This window comes from Bos mutus, chromosome 11 (assembly GCF_027580195.1).
Source record: "Bos mutus isolate GX-2022 chromosome 11, NWIPB_WYAK_1.1, whole genome shotgun sequence".
In the NCBI taxonomy this organism is placed as follows: domain Eukaryota; kingdom Metazoa; phylum Chordata; class Mammalia; order Artiodactyla; family Bovidae; genus Bos; species Bos mutus.
In genome coordinates this window covers 105,366,751-105,387,135 of record NC_091627.1, presented here as the reverse complement: position 1 = coordinate 105,387,135, position 20,385 = coordinate 105,366,751, and the positions used below count along the sequence as shown (strand labels likewise).

The 20,385-nt window shown below is 49.1% G+C and overlaps 1 long non-coding RNA gene across 1 annotated transcript in view; it reads left to right on the top strand.

The window, feature by feature from the left end:
- The window catches only part of LOC138989936 (uncharacterized), a 222,280-nt gene that overhangs the window by 187,520 nt on the left and 14,375 nt on the right, over positions 1 to 20,385 (top strand). The window contains exons 4-5 of the long non-coding RNA XR_011466137.1: positions 6,935 to 7,055; positions 14,674 to 14,811. This is a non-coding gene — a long non-coding RNA (uncharacterized lncRNA). The remainder of the gene's footprint in view (positions 1 to 6,934; positions 7,056 to 14,673; positions 14,812 to 20,385) is intronic.

Genomic DNA, 20,385 nt, shown 5'->3' with positions numbered 1-20,385 from the left:
TATTTACTTAAATTTTTATTGGAGGGTAATCGCTTTACAACGTTCTGTTAGTTAATGTTGTGCAACAAGGTGAGTCAGCTATCTTATTGTTCAGTTGCTAAGTCATGTATGACTTTTTGTGACCCCAAGGACTGCAGCATGCCAGGCTCCTCTGTTCTCCATTATTTCCTGGACTTTGCTCAAATTTATGTTCATTGAGTCGGTGATGCCATCCAATCATCTCTGCCACCTGCTTCTCCTTTTGCTTCAACCTTTCCCAGCATCAGGATCTTTTCCAATAAGTTGGCTCAGGTGGCCAAAATATTGGAACTTTAGCATCAGTCCTTTCAATGAATATTCAGGGTTGATTTCATTTAGGATTGACTGGTTTGATCTCCTTTCTGTCCAAGGGACTCTCAAGAGTCTTCTCTAGCACCACAATTAAAAATAATCAATTTTTCAACACTCAGCCTTCTTTATGTTCCAACTCTCACATCTATACATGACTATTGGAAAAACCATTTGTTGGCAAACTGATGTCTCTGCTTTTGAATACCCTGTCGAGGTTTGTCATAGCTTTCCTTCCAAGGAGCAAGTGTGTTTTAATCTCATGGCTGCAGTCACTGTCCGCAGTGATTTTGGAGCTCAAGAAAATAAAATCTGTCACTGTTTCCACTTTTCCTGCTTTTCTTTGCCATGAAGTGATGGGGCCAGAAGTCATGACCTTAGTTTTTTGAATGCTGAGTTTTAAGCTGACTTTCTCACTCTCTTCTTTCACTCTTATCAAGAGGCTCTTTAGCTCCTCTTTGCTTTCTACCATTAGAGTGGTATCATCTGTTTATCCAAGGTTGTTGATATTTCTTCCAGCAGTCTTGATTCCAGCTTGTGAGTCATCCAGCCTGGCATTGTACATAAAGTACTCTGCATATAAGTTAAATAACCAGGATGGCAATATACAGCTTTGTCATACTCCTTTCCCAGTTTTGAACCAGTCCTCTGTTCATGTCCAGTTCTAACTGTTGCTTTCTGACCTGCATACAGGTTTCTCAGGAGACAGGTAAGGTGGTCTGGTATTCCTATCTCTTTAAGAATTTTCCAGTTTGTTGGGATCCACACAGTTAAAGGCTTTAGTACAGTCAGTGAAGCAGAAGTAGATGTTTTTCTGGAATTCCCTCACTTTCTCCATGATCCAGAGTATGCTGGCAATTTGATCTCTGGTTCCTCTGCCTTTTCTAAATCCAGCTTGAACATCTGGGAGTTCATGGTTCACGTACTATTGAAGTCTGGCTTGGAGAATTTTGAGCATAATCTTGCTAGTGTGTGAGATGTGCCTAATTACTGCACAGTAGTTTGAACATTCTTTGGCATTGCCCTTCTTTGGGATTGGAATGAAAACTGACCTTTTCCAGTCCTGTGGCCACTGCTGAGTTTTCCAAATTTGCTGGCATACTGAACGCAGCACTTTAACAGCCTCATCTTTTAAGATGTGAAATAGCTCAACTGGAATGCCATCACCTCCACTAACTTTGTTCATAGTGATACTTCCTAAGGCCCACTTGACTTCACACTCCAGGATGTCCAGCTCTAGGTGAGTGACCACACCATCGTGGTTATCCAAGTAATTAAGACCTTTTTAGTATAGTTCTGTGTATTCTTGCCACCTCTTCTTAATCTCTTCTACTTCTATTAGGTCCCTGCTCTTTATGTCCTTTATTGTTAAATTCCTTGCATGAAATACTTCCTTGGTATCACCAATATTCTTGAAGAGATCTCTAGTCTTTCCTATTTCATTATTTTCCTCTATTTCTTTGCATTGTTCATTTAAGAAGGCCTTTTATTTCTCCTTGCTATTCTCTGAAACTCTGCATTCAGTTGGATATATCTTTCCGTTTCTCTCTTGCTTTTCACTTCTTTGCTCAGCGATTTGTAAGGCCTCCTCAGACAACCACTTTGCCTTCTTGCTTTTCTTTTCTTTGGGATGGTTTTGATCACTGACTCCTGTACAATGATGCAAACCTCCGTCTATAGTTCTTCAGGCACTCTGTCTATTTGTCACCTCCACTGTATCTATTCGTCACCTCCACTGTATATTCATAAGGGATTTGACTTTGATTTTGAATCAGCTGTACGTATACATCTCTCCCCTCCTTTTTGAGCCTCCCTTTCCCCTCACCTCGCATCCCACCCCTCTGTGTCATCACACAGCACCAAGCTGAGCTCCTGTGCTAGCAGCTTCCCCCTAGTTATCTATTTCACAGATGATGGTGTATATATGTCAGTGCTACCCTCTCGATTCATCCGGAACTTGGCTCATACTTAATACCTTCCTTTTGCTCTTCATCAGCTTCAAATGTATCAAGATGTCCTGAGGGCAAAAGAACTGATTTAGCTCTCTGATTAGAAGGAACACTCTCTGCCTAAGCCTTGCTCATTTTGAAATGCTGACATTCATGGGGAAAATCACTCAAGTTCTCTCTTTACTTCCTGTGCTTAATTAAGTGGCTCTGCAGGTGACTCAAGCCTTTTATTTTGCAGAATGACATCAGACTTATTTTCCATTTTAATAGCCTGGTTACTTCATTGATTTTTTTAAAAATCCAATTTCATTTTCTAGTGCAGTTTTTTCTTATCTGTTTCTTTTACCACCCCCCTCAACCCCAGGACATGTTAACTCCCTCAGTGGCTAAACTCCAACTGTCATAAGTACCTCCATTTTTTTTTGAGTCCAGGGTCCAAAATCAGAATTTGAAGAAGAAATTAGGGCTGTAATTTTTTTTTTTTTTGCTGATTACCTACATAATTTCACCAAGTGATAGAGTTATTAATATAAGTAACGATCTGATGCTATCTCTGAGCGGGCTCCCCAAGTCCTGGGGGTGGCGTGTGGGTCCCTGCAAGAAGCTACACCTTCTCTGAGAGCCCTTCTTGCGCACAGGCCTCTCCCCTCTCGTCAGTTGCCCCTATCCATTTTCACAGGATGATCCCGAACTCATACACTTGTTTCCAGCTTCTTCAAATTTTACCAGGCAGCCAAGTGACATTCATTCATCTGGAAATGAATTGTCATGGCTGTTTGGTAGATTCTGTAGTTTTTTAGGGAGACACAAGAATTAGTCACCTTACTGTGACACTGTTTGGACTCAGAAAAAGCAGACGTTTCACTTGGCATGTGGCGTTTATTGTCTGGGTGCCTTCAGTTTGGGCTTTTATTTGTTACGATCCTCGGGAGAACCGGGTGGTTTCATTTTCTGCCCTTGCTGAGGGGTTTCCTCCGTTGCCCCTTCGTGCCCTGCTTCAGTTTCCCGAAACAAGCCGTCCCGATGAGAGCAGGGCCCTCATTCCGGGCCCCTTGGACCCACTGGGCGCCTCTGTCCATGGGATTCTCCAGGCAGGAATACTGGAGTATGTTGTCATGCCCTCCTCCAGGGATCTCCCTGATCCAGGGATCGGAAACCTCCTCTCTCACATCTCCCGCATTGGCAGGCAGGTTCTTTACCACTAACACCACCCGGGAAGCCCCATAAATAGTAATGTGTGTCTGTTAATCCCAAATTCCCAATTTATCCCTCTCCACCTTTCCCCTTTGGTAACCATGAGTTTGTTTTCTAAGTCTGTGAGTCTGTTTGGTAAATAAATGCATTTGTATCATTTTTTAGATTCCACATGTAAGTGATATAACGTGGGTTTTTCTTTCTCCTTCCGACTTACTTCTCTGAGTGTGATAATCTGTGTTCCATCCATGTTGCTGCAAATGGCATTATGCCATTCTTTTTATGGCTGAGTAATATCCCATTGTATATGTGTACCACCTCTTTAACCATTAGTCCGTTGATGGACATATAGATTGCTTTTGTATTTCGACTGTTGTAAATAGTGGTGCAATGAACATCGGGGTGAAAATGCTTTTTTTTTTTTCAACCTTGGGTATGGATCCTCAAGTGTTCATTTTATTAATACGATGATTCTTTAAACTGCTCAGATCCATTTTTTAACACATCATACATTTTATAGCGTATCTGCACGATGTATTTCACAATGAAAGCCATTTATAGGGAGCGCTCCTGCCGTGACTACCTCCTCGCCATCTCTCCAAGGCCGGCAGGCCTGCGGGTCTGAGGGCCACCCCTGGGCCTCTGCTGCCACTGTCCCTGCCCCCACACTGACCCAAGCCACATCAGGTCCTGGCCTCGGGCACACGGGAACTTTCTGGATACCCCACCGTCTTCTCCCTTTCCCAGTTGTGGAGTACAATACTGCAGCTGCTGTTCAGTCACTAAGTCACGTCTGACTATTTGCGACCCCATGGACTGTGGCATGCCAGGCTCCCCTGTTCTTCACTTTCTCCCAGAGTTTGCTCAAACTCATGTCCACTGAGTCGGTGATGCCATCCAACCGTCTCATCCTCTGCTGCCCCCTTCTCCTTTTGCCTTCAATCTTTCCCAGCATCAGGGTCTTGATTTGGAAACTATAAACAAGAATGTATTGCAGAGAACTCTGCTTCCAAACTTGGAATCTCCCTTCATCCCAAGTTTCTGCCCAGTCTGGTGAGGCTGTTTAGGAAGGCGTGGTGACTTTCTAGAACGTGCATGGGGCCAAGTGACCACCCAGAAAGTGCCCGAGGTTGGGAGTCAGGCAGCCTGAGCTGGCCCTCAGCTCTGCCCCTAGCGGGTGGCACACCTGATTCTTCCTCCGCTTTCCCTGGGCGTCTCTTCCAGGACTGAGCGACACCTTTGCTCTCTTGCTCTTGACCTTCCAGGTCATCCCTCCACCTCCATTCGATGTGCCATCCGTAGATTACCTACTGCACCCTGCTCCCTGCTCAGGGCTCCCACGGCCTCACCTTTGCCCTGACTGTGAACTTGGTGAACATCCCTTGACAGTTGTGGAGTCTTTCTGCAAAACGATCAACGCCGAGGAAAGTCTGGGTGAAAGAACATTTAAACTACCACCTCCATGTTTACACAGTTGATCCCTGGGCTGGCCTCAAGGGCCCTTCATGGCCTTTTGGACCCTGAAGCTGGGTCATTGATCCCACTGACCAGACATACACTTTGCCTTTGAAGTGTCTACAAGGTAGATGTATTGAACCAAAGCTAACTTGTGGATGAGTGGGGGGAGGCATTTGAATATTAGTTGGTTACAGCCAATGCTTAGTTTGGCAAACATTTTTTTTTTTTTACTTTAGCATCCAGTAAGAGTTTATTAAGTGAACTATGTTCTCTCTAGTTTCTGTTCCACGTTTCCAAATAAATGGTGACGTGTTGACAACTGATAAAAGTAATGCAGATATGAGAAAGTGGTCCATAGAAAATTGTGATCTAATTGAGACCACATTAAAAAGTTAACATTTCAAGTTCTCAGGACCTTCTACCTGGAATAGCTGTCCTGTGTGTCTGCAGATCCTTAATGAGGATCCCAGCTCAGCTCGCAAGGGCAGGGGCCATGGGCTTGGACTTGCTGTCCCATCCATGGGATACAGCCTGGTGTGGATGCCTTCGATGAGCCTGTGTGTACACCCTACCCCTGCCAATGCCTGTGTGCTCTTATGCAAGTTGAGTAGCCTGACTGAGCCTTCATTTCATCAAGCATGGTGTGGGGGTAACAATCTCCACTTCACAAGGTTGACAGGGCTTACACGAGATCATCGAGGTCACCCACCAGCCCAGCACCTCACTGGTCCTCAGGCTGAGTCAGCTTCCACCTGCTTCCCTCTATCTGTCTTTCCCTTATGCTCCAGGAGGCACTCACCCGTGTAAAGGAAACTGTGCACGCGTGTGTGCTCAGTCGTATCCGACTCCTTTCGGCCCCATGGACAGTTGCCCACCAGGCTCCTCTGTTCATGGGATTTTTCCAGGCAAGAATACTAGAGGAAGTTGCCATTTCCTCCTGCAGGGGATCTTTCCAATCCAGGGATCGAACCCACGTCTCCCGCATTGGCAGGGGGGTTCTTTACCACTGTGCCACCTGGGAAGCCGAAGGAACATGAAGCTACCAGGACATCCAGGATTGGCCAGTGTCTCTGATGATCCCAGGAACTAGGTAGTCCCAGGCCCAGAACCCATTCTGTTCTCTCACTTCGTGGCCTCGGTCAGGGGACTACCCCGTCCTCAGAAGCCTGAGCCCAGGCAAGCACTTTACCCAGCACCCTGGCCTCATGCAAAGAGCCCCAATTGAGGTCTGAAACCACAGCAGTTGAGACCCAGGAGCCACTGAGCCTGAACCTAAATTCTGTGGAGGCAGAAATAGACCTCCACTAGCTTTGTTCATAGGAGAAGGCAATGGCAATGCACTCCAGTACTCTTGCCTGGAAAATCCCATGGACGAAGGAGCCTGGTAGGCTGCAGTCCATGGGGTCGCACAGAGTCAGGCATGACTGAGCGACTTCACTTTCACTTTTCACTTTCATGCTTTGGAGAAGGAAATGGCAACCCACTCCAGTGTTCTTGCCTGGAGAACCCCAGGGATGGGGAAGCCTGGTGGGCTGCTGTCTATGGGGTCGCACAGAGTCAGACACGACTGAAGCAACTTAGCAGCATGGTTGGAAAGTTTCATTTCTACATTCAGTTTTAGTCCATCTGGAATTTGGGTCTGACTGTGAAAGCCAGCTTCCCACTGCTTGGCTGTGTGGCACTTAACATCTCAGGATCCCCTGTCCCCACTTGACAGGTAAGACGTTAGGTCAGCACATCTCCGAGGCTTCTTCCTAACGCACAGTTGTGAGAACTCGTTCCTCCTCTCTTCAGCCTGAAACCACAGTGATGTTCCAGCCAGTGTGAAGCTAAAACCAATTCACAGATTTCCAATAACCCTACAAAGATATGGTCACGTTCACACAGGGTCAGCTGCCATCCCGTCTCTCTGCCTTTTTCTCCTCCACAAATAAAAGAAAGCACAACGAGGCAGGTTTCTTAATGCCCACCTCCTGGCTTTTAATCATTCCTCTTTGACATTTCAGTTTTAACCACACTGCACGTACCAAGCCAAGAACGGAGGAGAAGCATCTGTAACTAGAACTGTTATGAAAACCAGATATCGGACTTTACTGGCATTTCTGGAAGCTCCAGTTTGCAGGACTTGTAAGTATAATCGTTAAAATCCTTCAAACTTGCCCTGAAGGGGACTCTGAGAGGTACTATTTCTGTGCAGGTTAGTGATCACCTCAGTAGAACTATGTCTCTGGAAGCAAGTGTCTGATGATAAAAAAAAAAACCAAACATATACACAAGTAAAAACCCAGTTTCCAGTTTTCACCCTGATTGTTGCCACAAAATGGAAGGTGGAAGACTCTGTGGCAGGCCAGTTTGCTGGGGGTGACCCAGCCCAATGGTAACAGCTCGGGGTGGGGGAAGGTCCATGAAGACCCCATGGTGGAGGAAGGGCCTGATGGGAAGAAGCCAGTGTTTACAGGGCTGTGGGGGTACTGCAAGTAAAGAAACGCACCCCAAGCTCATTTAAGGGAAAAGGTGTGCCCATGATCATAGTACAGGGGCTGAGAAGGACGGTGTCTTGAGGGACTCAAGGGATGGGAAGGAGAGTGGGAGGGTATCTGGAAAGCAAATCTCCAATCCACTGGGACCCAGATCTTGCCCAGGCAGAGACCAGGTGGTCTCCCCGCTCTTAGCGGGAAATTCGTTTGGAGAGGGAATTTGATTGACAGTGGACTGGGCCATGGAGTGCCCAGGTGTTTGATCAAACAGTGTTCTAAGTCAGGTGTTTCTGAGAGGGCTTCTCTGCATGAGTTCAGTGTTTAAGATTAACAGACTGAGTAAAGCAGATTGCTCTTCCTAGAGTAGCTGGGCCTCGTCTCATCAGCTGAAGGTCTGACCCTCTCACACGGAGGACACTCCTCCTGCTCTGCTGCCTCTGAGCTGGGACTTTGATCTTTTCCTGCCTTAGACTCAAGATGAAGCACAGCTCTTCCTGGGTCTTGCCCATGCTGGCTTTCACAGTGGAGCTCACACCGCTGAAGCTCTGGTTCTTAGGTTTTGGCACTTGGACCAGGAGTACATTTGCAGCCCCTTTGTCTCTAATTTACTGAACGCAGTTATTGGAACTTGTCAACTTCTGTAGTCACGTGAGCTGAGTCCTTATAATAAACCACTCTGTGTGCGTGTCCCACAGATTCTGTTTTTCTGGAGAACCAGACAAAAGAAAGAGCCCATGGAGCATGTGCTGCTTAAGACCCACCTCTGTGATGGGGAGGCAGTTCTCCGACCAGACAACATCTGGGCTGAGCCAACACCCAAAGAGGCCTATGTGGCCATTTCACGCCAGAGTGCTCCTCTGTGTTCCAAGAGCATGTTGCCTGGGTATCCATGTAACCTTATGTGTGCACGTATCCAACCTCTGTGCTCCTCAAGATCAGTGGTTCGGCTCTGGGGCAGTCCTGAAGCCTTTGTATGGCAAGGTTAAGTCCATGGCTGAACAATGCTCAAGTGTGGCTTTTCAGTTAATGGGGTCTGAGGTGGCTGTCAACACACAGGGCCAGAGGACCCCAAGTCCCCTGACCTGTGGTGACGGAAAGGGCCTGCACCCCAGGGTAGGCAGGAAGGCCATGCCCTCTGCCCTCGCTTTAAGTTAAAGCTTCGAGGTGTCCCCTGTCCCCCAGGCACATAGTGCAGGGTCAGGAGGAGCTGCCTAACCCGACTGTGTGACAGCAGGGCAGCCATCCTCCAAGCCTAGCATCGGGACTCACTGCTGCTATTTTCAAATGATTTCAAGACTGGTAGAAACCCAAGGGGCCTCTCTAGGGCTGTGATTCTCTTTCACCTAAGATTGACTTGCAGAGGAATGACTCCAGCCGAACCCCAGGCAGCCGCTGTCAGCCATGGGCGTGCCCCGGAGGGCCGGCGCTTGCCTTGCACTACCCCGGAGCACTCCTTTACTTCCAGAAATCGTTGTTCAGAGCCACAAGAGGACGTCGCCTCTTGCCCTGCCTGCTGCTCCATGGGCAGTGACAGTGGGCCGTGCCCTGGCCCCAGTGAGTCCCCGGGCCTGGCACGCATCCCCTCTGGCCCCTTCCCTTGTGCTGCTTCCTCTTTCTCCATCAGTGTGTGTCCTCCTCCGTGAATAACTTGGTGACATCAGCTGTGGCGTGGATCCCGGCGGCACTGGGTCACGCCTTCCCGTCTCTGTTCTGATGGTCCTGCATGTCCTTGGACACCAGGGCTGCATAGACATAGGACTCTGAAGCCTGAGGACCTTTTGGTGATCTCTGATCTCCTCTCTTGATGCAGGTGAAAAATTCCAGAAGAACCCAGCAGTGAGGGGACCAGAGACACTCTGTGTCCTGTATATCCTCTCCCGGGTACCCTCACGGAGCTGCCTGTCAGTAACAGGCACCTCTCATGCCCCCCTCACCTCCCAGCATGGCTGTGAGTCACATGTTCATGCACGTGCTCACACTGTCCATGTGGGGGTGAACAGTGTCCCCCTAAATCCACGTCCACCCAGAACCAAAGAATGTGACCTAACATATTTAGTAATAGGGTCTTTGCAGATATGATTACTTAAGGTGCGTGCATGCTAAGTCGCTTCAGTTGTGTCTGACTCTTTGTGACCCAATGGACTGTCACATACCAAGCTCCTCTGTCTGTGGGGTTCTCCAGGCAAGAATACTGGGGTGGGTTGCTGTGCCCTCCTCCAGAGGATCTTCTCGACCCTGGGAACAAACCTGCATGTCTCATGTCTAATCTGCATTGGCAGGTGGGTTCTTTACCACTGGCACCACCTGGGCAGATAAGGACTTCCTAAAGTGGCAGGTGGTGTATGCGTGATTTTATTTTGAAGATCATATATATCTGAAATACACTAACAGCTTGTACTGCTCAATACCAAAACAAAAAAAACCACCCAATCAAAAAATGGGCAGAAGACCTAAATAGACATTTCTCCAAAGAGACATACAGATGGCTGACACGCACACGAAAGGATGCTCAATACTGCTAATTATTAGAGAGATGCAAATGAAGACTACAGTGAGGTACCCCCTCATGCCAGTCAGAATGGCCATCATCAAAAAGTCTATAGACAACAAAGGCTAGAGAGGGTGAGGAGAAAAGGGAACCCTTCTAACTCAAAGGGCACCCTGGCATGCTGCCTGGCACATTGGATGCTCAGCAAATGAGGGGACCTCCACAGGCTCTGCTGGGAGCCCTCTTGTGAGGCCTCCTGAAGGGCCCCCTCCTATGGTCCACACCACTTCCATCCTTCCTCGCCAGAACTGTCTGCATCATGGGAAGCAGCAGGCTTGTCCTGGAGGGAAGGCAGAGGCCCTTCCAGGTTGCCTAGGCAACCAGAGGCCGGCTTGTGAGCAGCTGGTGATGATCGCTCGCTCTCTTAGTCCCTAGCTCCGGGGTCACGGTTCACACCTGGAGCCGTCACGCTGTGACCATGCTTCCCCTGTTGCAGCTTTGGAATCAAGGCAAGCTGGGTCACTCTGGGGCTGAGCAGGGCAGAGATACCTGTTGTGCTATGAGACTGTACTGCAGCATGCTCTCTGGAAAAGTCTGGAAAGAAGGCAAGGAGGCCTCTTGCTTTCCTGGTGACTCAGATGGTAAAGAAACACCTGCAGTGCAGGAGACCCCAGTTAGATTGCTGGGTCAGGAAGATCCCCTGGAGAAAGGATAGGTTACCCACTCCAGGATTCTTGGACTTTCCTGGTGGCTCAGTGGTAAAGAATCCACCTGCAGTGCAGGAGACCCAGGTTCTATCCCTGGGTCAGGAAAATCCCCTGAAAGAGGAAATGGCAACGCGCTCCAGTATTCTTGCCCGGAGAATCCTATGGACAGAGGACCCCTGGCAGGGTCCATGGGGTCGCAAAGAGTCATACACGACTGAGCGACTAACACACACAGGCCTCTTGCCTAGACAACCACAGGAAAGATCCTCCTCCAGACTCTGTCTGCAAGGACAGGCTTGTCGAGAGGCCCGAGTGCCTTGTCCCCGGGGTCACCAGCATGTCCCTGGTGCAGCCACATAGACTCTATCCCGGGGCCGCAAGCAGGCCTGGCCTCACTGTCATCTAGTCTGGATACCTCCCAGGTCCCCAGGCCCAGCATGGCCCCACTTCCAAGGTCTCTTCCAAATGTAATCACCGTGCCCCAGACACACGGCTTGAGGATCACTCCTTCAAATAACATTCTCATTAAAATACGGGCTGCATTTGATGGATTCCTGATACTTGTGTAACAAATACCTGGTATTCATTTATGGTGGATTTTTTCTTATTGTGGTAAAATCTACGTAACATAAAATTTACTATTTTAACCAGTTTTAAGTGTACAGTTGAAGGCCCGCTATTTATTTTAATAGTAAACCATTTTTTTAAAGTCTTTATTGAATTTGTTACAATGTTGTTTCTGTTTTCTATGTTTTGATTTTTTGGCCACAAAGCCTGTGGGATGTTATCTCCCCAATCAGGGATTGAACTGGCACCCCCTGCGTTGGAAGGCAAAGTCCTAACCACTGGACCACGAGGGCACTCCCAGACCTATGATTTGTAATGAACCTCAATCTGCGGACATTTAGTAAGGCTTGGATAGGTTGAGGAAGTTCACCTCTGCTCAAAGGCTATTAAAGGGCTAGATGGAGATTGAAACCCAGGCTGCCTGATCTCAAAGCTGTGCTTACCACAACGGCAATGAGAACAAGAGGAAGAACAAAAAGAAAAACAATATTTATGGAGCCTTCACTACGCGCCAGGCATTGTTCTAAGTACTTAAACAATCTTTGTCTTCATTTATTTATTTCTGTGGCTGCGTCGGGCCTCAGCTGCAGCACATGGAGTCTCCCCTTGTGTTGTGTGGGCTCTAGCTATGGTGTGGGCTTGCTTGCTCCATAGCGTGTCAGATCTTAGTTCCCTGCTGCTAAGTCGCTTCAGTCATGTCTGACTCTGTGCGACCCCATAGACGGCAGCCCAGGAGGCTCCCCCATCCCTGGCATTCTCCAGGCAAGAACACTGGAGTGGGTTGCCATTTCCTTCCCTGACCGGGGATCAAACCTGTGATCCCCCCATTGCAAGTCAGATTCTTAACCCCTGGATCACCAGGGAAGTCTCTATTCTAAGTACTTTAAATAGTATATGTATTTATAATGTCATAGATATTTATATCTGAAATATCATATATGTATAAATATATATACAATTATATATATATACACTCTTATATAATTCATTTATATTTGTATATATAATTTCATATATACACATGAGTATGTATATAGATACATCTGTGTATACACATAAAACCTCATTTAACCCTTAGGTCAACTCTGTGAGGTGGGCCTCGTTTTCATCCTATTTTACAGATGAGGAAGCTGGCCCAGTGAGTTGAGCTGCCCAGGATCACGTGGAGGGTTAGGAGCTGGGAATCTAGCCCAGACTGGCCGGGGGCTGTTGCTATCACCTCGCCCAGACCTCCTTTGTCATGGGCTGAGAAGAGTGCGTTGATGGTCTCTATCTTGGGACCTTGCCATGGCACCCCCTGCAAACAGAGAGACAAAGAGACTGCCCGCATTGGGCCATGTATGGGACTTGGTCCCTCTCACCTAATGGGAAGCATGGAGCAAACCATGTCTGGCTTAGAGCTGAGCCAGGGCAGAGAGGGAGATGCTCCAGGTACCCAGAGGCGCCAGGCCATAGGCATCTGTGTGCCAAGTGCTCTGGGAGGACAGCCCATGGGTGTGAGGCTTCAAGGTGCCTCCCCAGAGATGAAAGTGTTAGTCCCTCAGTCGTGTCTGAGTCTTTGTGACCCTATGGATGGCAGCCCACCAGGCTCTTCTGTCCATGGGATTCTCCAGGCAAGAATACTAGAGTGGGTAGCCACTTTGTTCTCCGGGGGCTCTTCCTGACCCAGAGATCCAACCCGGGTCTCCTGCTCTGCCGGATTCTTTACTGTCTGAGCCACCAGGGATGGGGCCCTCACATAAATCAAAAAACAGCTAAACCTTTGGAGAAAGTGGATCTGTGGGTAGCCTGGGCAAGGCAGTGGTGGGGAGATACCGCCAACAGTCCCAGGTCCTTCGAGACAATTCTCCATCCTCCCGCAGGCCCTGGAGTGAAGAGGAAACGGGGAGCAGGGCCTGGCTGGGTGTGGGCACAGTCTCCCTGCAGCGGCAGACTGGCTCGCCTGCAGCAGCCCCCATGCCGAGCACCGCCAGTGCCAGCACAGTGTCTCTGTGAGCTGCGGGCAGCCTGTGAGCGGGGCCTCTGGGGCGGGAGTAGGGAGAGGCTCCTGGCTGGTGTCTGGAGAACCTGCTGCAGGGCCCGTGTGTTACCTTTCAGCTGCATGGGAACATGAGGTTTCTGGCTCCGTGTATTTATTTTCTGGTTCTGGCTCCTGGCCCGCGTCTCCGTCCGCCGGCAGCACTGGAGCTCGGGCTTCTAGAAACGTGCACCTGGGAGCGCTCAGGAAAATAAAACACGGCCGGGAGCCAGGCCCTCGTGCTCGTGGCTCGCTGCTGCTGCAGGAGCAGCTGGCACAGGGCACCGTTCTGGGTGCCGCCTGCCTCTCTCCCTGGACACGATGTTGTAACCATTTAGGGGGTTTCCTAGGGCCTTTACAGAAACCTTCTATTTTAATGGGACCTTCTAAGAGTCCCATTTGCAGGAGATGTTTTTCTTTGCTCCCTTCAACACATAGCAAGATACAGGAGGAGCGAAGTATCTGCCTTTTCTTCTCTGGTACCCAGGCCCTCACTAGCTTATATCCAGCAAAGCCCTTGACCTTGAAGCTTCCTCTCCTGGCTACATGGCTGAGAAGCAGGAGATGGGCGTGAAGATGGGTCTGGGAGGGGCCCTTCTCTGCTCTGCCCAGCTCCAGGCCCCACTCGCAGAGAGAGAGGGGCCTGAAGACCCTAACCTGCTCAGCCATGTGGGGGGCTGGCTGTGCTTCACTGCCGTGAGGAGGCAGACGGTGCTTAATGCTCCCAGCTTACAGAGGATGAACGACCCCTGCCCCGATGCTGGACACCTTTCTGGAAGCATCACGTACCCATTGGGTGTGTGCAGACTGGCGCGGGTAAGTATGGGGAAGCAAAGGCCCTGTTTGCTCCAAGCCTAGCTCGGATCACAATGGAGCTGCGCATCGTGGGAAACTTTGCTTCATGCCTCTGGGTCCCCACTTCCAGATCTAAAGAAAGGGCTGGTCTGCTATTTACAATAGGCAGGACATGGAAGCAACCTCAATGTCCATTAACAGAGTAGCGAATCAAGATGACGTGGTACATATACACACAATGGAATATTACGTGGCCATAAAAAAGAATGAAAACAATGCCATTTGCAGAACATGGATAGACCTGGAGATTGTCATACTCTGTGAAGTAAGTCACACACAGAAAGACAAATATCATATGACGTCTCTTATACGTGGACTCTAAAAAGTATGGTACAAATTAACTCATTTTAAAAACATAGAGTCACAGATATAGAAAATAATCTTATGGTTAGCAGGGGTCATGGGGTAGATACTGGGAGATTGGGATTGACACACACACTGCTATGAATAAAATAGATAACTAATAAGGACCTACTATATAGCACAGAGAACTTGACTCAAAACTCTGTTGGAAAAGATTCCAAAAAAGAGTGGATATATGCATATGTATAACTGATTTCTTTTGCTGTACACCTGAAACTAACCCAACATTGTAAATCAATTACACTCCAATAAGAATATATATTCTTTATAGAACAGAGTTATATAAACTCCAAGAACTGACTCACTGGAAAGACCCTGATGCTGGGAAAGATTGAGGGCAGGAGGAGAAGGGGATGACAGAGGATGAGACGGTTGGATGGCATCACCGACTCAATGCACATGAGATTGGGTAAGCTCCAGGAGTTGGTGATGGACAGGGAAGCCTGGTGTGCTGCAGTCCATAGGGTTGCAAACAGCTGGACACGACTGAGCGACTGAACTAAACTGATATATATATAAAGGATGGACTAATCATGCAAATCCTGGCAGAATGCTTGGGAGATGAGGAGATGAGGCATCTATGGTGGGATTCTGCACAGACTGGGGGGCCATGTAAGTGCACAGCTCTCTCAGGAAAGAAGCTACATCAGGCTATACTTGTGATGTATGCTCAACCACTAGACCGAATTTCAGGTCTGAAACATGGTCGTTGTCCAACCAACTCAACAGCCCCCAGAATCCAGAGCAGCCTGGCCTTCTGTGATGTCAGCAGAGAAGCAAGCTGGGCTCTGGCTAGGGGTGTGGATGCCCCAGCCAACAGCAGCCTGAGGTTTCCAGAACTGACTCCAAGAGAGGGGCCCAGTACCGCCCACCTCCCAGCACTGCCACACACAAACGTGTGTACCAACACAGATGTATGTGTCACACTCATTCACACACACACAGACAAATCCATCCATACACAGAAACACACTCACACCCGTGTTCACACACACATGTGCACAGACACACCCATTCACATAGACATTCACACATGTTCACATGCAGATACACACACAGGCATGCAAATTCACACACATACAGTGAAAGTGAAACTGTTAAGTCACTCACTTGTGTCCGACTCTTTGTGACCCCATGGACTGCAGCCCACCAGGCTCCTCTGTCCATGGGATTTTCCAGGCAAGATACTGGAGTGGGTTGCCATGCCCTCCTCCAGGGGATCTTCCCTATCAACCCAGGGATCGAATCCGGGTCTCCTGCATTGCAGGTGGATTCTTTACCATCTGAGCCATACAGAGACACACTCATTCACATACATGTTCACACATGTACACATAGACACAACTGCACACATACATGCACAGATTGACTTTCACACTTTCACACACAGAGGCACATAAACAGACATGCAAATTCACACACACACATATACAGAAACTCACACTCACTCATGTGTATACATGTACACACAGACACACAGTTCACACATAAACATATCTACACATACAAACACTCAGACACATACACATATGCACAGGCACACACAGACGCGTTCACTCAAGTGCACACACATACACACGTAGTCGCTCACACTCACCATCAACAGGACCTGGTTGATACACAGCGTTGGCCTTACTTTTGAAAACTCAGACCTCTGCCATCATGCCCTCCTGTTCCCCTCAGATGCCAAGAGGTGTGACCCAGGGCCACCTTCGAGCAGCGGAGTGCCCATGTGGGGCACTTCCAGGGAGGACTTGAGGGAGAGCACAGTCATGGGGCGCTGTCCAGTTGGACTTCGTGGCATCAGGCCTCTTGCCCTCCGGCCACACACCTGCCTCCGTGTGAGGTGGACCCTGTAGCCACAGGAAGAACTGCAGTGTTAGATCCGCTCACCCACTGGCCAGGCCTAGTATGGCACTCGTTGTAAGTGGTTGCTTCCTGAGCCCCCAGCTTGAGGCGGCCACTAGTCACCCCTGCCTGCTGCAGGCTCCAGAGCGGCTGTCCAGAGGGCCCACTAGCTGCCATGCGAGGCCCCTGAAGCTGGTGCAGTGAGGTCACAGGCGTGATGGATGAGAGACTGGCTAAGGGCTCCTGTAATCTTAGGAGATGAGCCAAAGGGAAGGCAAGGTAAAACCAAGGTGTTTGGGGCCAGGAGCCTCCTTCCCACCTATGTCCCTACAGCTGTGTGATGCTCTTCAGCAGGGCAGACACAGAGCCTGTCCCGCCCTTCTTGACCTGCTTCCATCCCTGCCTCCCGCAGTCTGTCAGGTTGGCAGGGTTCCTTTTATTCAATGGCTGTTTCACTTTTAATCTGATAAAGCCAGTCCATAGAAGTCATTACCTGCCGAGGGAGGGACAGAGCGCAGCAGGACAAATAGACGTGCGCCCAGGCATGTACACATGTGCACACACGTGATCATTAGTGTGCCGGGGGCAGGTCATGGCAATGGAGGAAATGAAATACACTCGTTGGAGAGAAAACCCAGCTGACCGTTGCCATCATACAAGAGAAGAAGCCCATGGTGGGTGCCTTGTGGTCTGTAGGTGGGGGCTTACCAGGTGGCCTAGTGGTAAAGAATCACCTGCCAATGCGGGAGACATAAGAGATGTGGGGTCAATCCCTGGGTTGGGAAGATCTCCTGGAGTAGGAAATGGCAACCCACTGCAGTGTGCTTGCCTGGGAAATGCCATGGACAGAGGAGCCTGGTGGGCTACAGCCCATGGGGCCGCAAAGAGTCAGACACGACTCAAGAGACATAGCAAGCACACACGCACAGTCTGTAGGTGAATCACAGGATCATTTGACTTTACCCCTAAATCATCCTGGGGGGCCACCGGTCCAAGTTTCCGAGCTTTCTTGCAGACTCTACAGAGAAAATAAAACGACCTTTCTCCAACTCAAGACCACAGTGTGGAAAAGTCTTTCCCGGTTGGAAAGGGGGAAGGGGGAGCAAGGGGCAGGAGCCAAGGAAATGTCTTCAAGAGGAAAGAAAAAAAAAAAAAAGGAACCCTCATAACTCTTTCCCCAAACTGACAAATTTGACTTGTCAGATGCAGGTTCAGCTTATGGACAGCCCACTCACAGCTGATAATCTCCATGGTAACTGCTGTGTCACGTGACAACACAGCAGCATGGAGACAGCCCTGCTGGCAGATTCCACGAAGTCAGCCTGATTAAAAGCATGGAATAGAGACCTCAGTTTAAATCATCGGCAGATGTTCTTAAAGAAGAACGAAGATATGCTAGCATCTTCTCTTCCCATTCATGTGCCTAGATCAGGGTGGGTGGGGTTGAGGGGGGCAGAGCTGCAACCTGGTACCCCCTCATCCTTTGTCCTGATCATCTCCCAAATACCAAGCAGCACTCTAAGTGCAGTTCTTTGTGGCACACTGTCCAGAGGAAAACTCTTTAATTCTCCTGAGGCTTTTAAAATGTCAGAAACTGTGAGAGAGAGAGTCAGGAATATACCTCTGAAGGATCCCAATAGCTCTTTTGATTTAAGATGATAAATTCCTACTTCTTTAATTTCCCACTTCTTCTCTCTGAAAAATACAGGTATGATGTATTGAAAGCTCTCTGTCTGTGATGACATTTTGTTCTCATGTAAGAAAATGCTGTCTCCTTCCCAAGAGGTATCTCTTTAATGTCGGTCTGGTGACTTGATGAAAGTGGAAAGAAGTTAATTTTCATAGGCTCAAGGAGTGAGATGCCTTTTGGCTGCTCAGAACCTCTGTGGCTTGTTCCAGTGAGGAGGTGACCGGACAGCTGGTGGCCCAGCCTGTTCACGGTCAATGGCTGCCCCTTCCACTGCCAGCCTCGGCACGCGGGAGTCTGTGCCCAGGCCACTCAGGCAGCTTCGCTTGTCCCAGACTCCAGCATTTCGCTCTGTCTGCCCTGGGACAATTGCCCCATTGTCTCCAGGTTAATCAAGTTTCTGGTCACAACACAATGATTTCAAACATCTCTTGGGCCCCTTTATCATTCATCTGGGACAGACTGGTCCATCAATTGTCCAAACTGCCTCCTCTGAGTGGGTTCTGCGGTCACTGTGAGCCTGGGGGCAGGGGGGCGACCCCAGCTGGAAATGAAACTGTGTGTGAGGGTGCCTGAGCCCTGGAAATGAACGAAAATCTCCTAAATGAGAACAGGCCAAGGCTGTTTGCATGGTTGCGTGCCCAGCCACTCAGTCATACCTGACTCTTTGCGACCCCATAGGCTGTAGCCCACCAGGCTCCTCTGTCCATGGGATTTTCCAGGCAGGAATACTGGAGTAGATTACCATTTCCTCCTCCAGGGGATCTTCCTGACTCAGGGATTGAACACGTGTCTCCTGCATTGGCAGGGGGATTCTTTACCACGGCACCGCCTGGGAAGTCCCAAAAGCTGTTTAAAGGGAGCTCGTCCTAGCAAGTGGGTCAGACACCATCACTTGTGTTTGGCATCACTGAGGCAGGCAGGGCTGGGAAGGAGCTTCATGGAGGAAAAGAGGGAGGGTCCCGTGTGTGCCCTTCTTGGAGGCTGTTTCTGGGGGAAGCTGGAGGTGGCAACTAACTGTAGGAGAGTCATCCTTATGGGATAGATTAGGGCTTTCTCTTAAAGATCCTAAGTCGGAAGCGGGGACAACAGTCAGGGAAACTGTCCGTTATTATCAAGCCCTGACATCTGGGGCCAATGGCTATGGTTTGACTTCCTGGGCTGGTTGCTGCAGATGGTGGGTCCGAGTTCTACCTTACCTATGGTCTGGCCATTATCCATATATATGTTCAGTCTCAGAGAATATGCAAGACTGTCTTCTTCTAGAAACAGCTTGAAACTCTTAAGAAGCTGAACAGGTCAAGGGTGGCAGAAGGAAAGTCATCTTTTTGCAAACAGTGGGAGGTGGAAATTCAGGGTGCTTCTGAGAGAACTGAGTTCGAGAAAGTATACAGCAACCACTTGGCACAGGTCTTGAAGGCCGCCTCATGGTCAGTGACCTTTCTCAGGCATTGTTGGGGATTGAGGATCTATGTTAGAGGCCAACTTTGGGTCCCACCTGGGACCAGAATAGAAACCATGAAATAGATCAAGATAGCCTCCAGACATACCTACCTCTCTCTGGGGGCTCCCAGTGGTAAAGAACCTTACTGTCAATGCAAGAGGCGCAGCAGACGTGAGTTCAATTTCTGAGTCTGAAAGATCCCCTGGAGGTGGAAATGGCTATCCACTCCAGTATTCTTGCTAGAAAATCCCATGGACAGAGGAGCCTGGTGAACCACAGTCCATGTGGTGGCAGAGCTGGACACACCCGAGCACACACCCACCCTTTGTCTTTCCTCCCCACTCTGTCCCACCCCAGGGAACCGGCTTACCACAAACCACCATGGCTCCAGCTTCAGTGCCTTATCTTCAGACTTACTGCCTTTCACCAAGGGAGGAGTTATTGAGAAGGTTCCTCTATTTTTAACCAGGAGACAAAGCCCAAAGACAAGACCTCCATCCCTGCTTCTGGACTGTCACATCCCTGGCAACAGTTGGGGGGTTCTGAGCTGTCATGGTGCAGACAGCAGCCAACTGCGCCCACCTCTCAGGCGGGTGACAGTGTTTCCAGAAGTACTCCTTGTTTAGACAAGGAGTTTCTGTCCCCAGTAACACGCCTTCAAGCAGCAAAATGATTCTCGACCTTTCCAGAGGTCACAGACTGGAGGCCTGGGGGACATGTTCAGTCTGGAGATATATTTTGCTTGGCCCGTGTGTGTTTTAAGCTTTTGGATTACTTGTCAAGATTTAAAGATCAGGAGCTTGCGTTGCACATGAAAAGAAGCTGTGTTTTCCAACTTCTTTTAGAAAATGGGATGATCTGGCAATGTTCAGTTATTGCTCTGTCCAAGGATGCTTGGCACCTCCAAGGATCCTATTTTCTTCTCCACCACAATCCCCATTTGGCCTACCGATTTTCCCTGTTTGTGAACTAGGTGTGTGTGTGTGTGTGTGTGTGTGTGTGTG